Here is a 1,075-nt window from a genome sequence, read left to right on the forward strand (position 1 = left end):
GGGTCTGTCCCATGCACGCTCAGCTCAGAGGTGAGCCTGGCATTTTGCTGGTTTACACACAGAATTAACCGCTTCTCCAGCTATCTCTTTGTGATTTCTTTCACACTTCCATCTTTCAGGGGCACATTTTCTCGGTCCTCTGGCCAGAAGTATAGTGTTCCTTGGAATTTTTCTCCTGTACTGCTTACGGAAGCTGTGCTGTAGGCTTCTCCTCTGATCAATATATATAGCGAAAAGTAGCTAAAAAATATGAGTAACTCACTCCTGTATGATTCACTTCTTCAAGTTTTCACTTTCCTTCTCAATCCATCTGCTTCTACTCACTTTTCAGAGTTCTCGGGTAGTTGCTTTTGTGTTTTTTCCCCCCAGAGATTTTAGTTCTAAGTGGGAGAGATAGACTGTAGTGGGCTTTCTCTATCTCAGCTGGCACCAGAAATCAATACATCCACAGTATTTCTTTTTGCAGGAGTCTGTGAGTGATAAACTTTTTTGTATGTCTATAAATGTCTCTATTTTGCCTTTATTCTGCAATGGTAATTTACTTAGGTATAAAATCCTACATTGCTAATAATTTCCCCTTTCAATTTGAAAATAACATTCCACTGTCTTCTGGTATCAGTTGTTGGCTGATGCAAAAATCTGCTGATAATCTAATTTTCATTTCTTAGTGGTAATGCCTTGTTTCTCTTGTGGATTTTAAGCTTCCCTTTATTGGTAATGTTTTTGCAGTTTCACTCCAACGTGTGTCCAAAAAAAAAAAAAAAAAAGCATCCACAAACTTCCACAATGCTCCCTAGAAGGCAGTATTGTCCTGTTGAATCCATAGCACTTCAGAGACAGCTGCTGTCTCTTGACTGAGGTTTCTCTTTGGCCAGAGACTGGGTGGGCTGTGGGATCTGGGTTGTAGATCTCCAGTTTCTCATCATCCCAAAGGCTAGACAAATCCCCCTTTTATAGACAAAATGACATGGATTTCAAAATTTTAAAGTGGAAGTTGTACCCAAAATCTACATAATCTTCATTTCTGGGTTTATAGCCTATTAACACCTATTTCTTTCACTGATTCATGGAAATC

Source organism: Pteropus vampyrus, unplaced genomic scaffold, assembly GCF_000151845.1.
Source record: "Pteropus vampyrus isolate Shadow unplaced genomic scaffold, Pvam_2.0 Scaffold339, whole genome shotgun sequence".
Taxonomy (NCBI): Eukaryota; Metazoa; Chordata; class Mammalia; order Chiroptera; family Pteropodidae; genus Pteropus; species Pteropus vampyrus.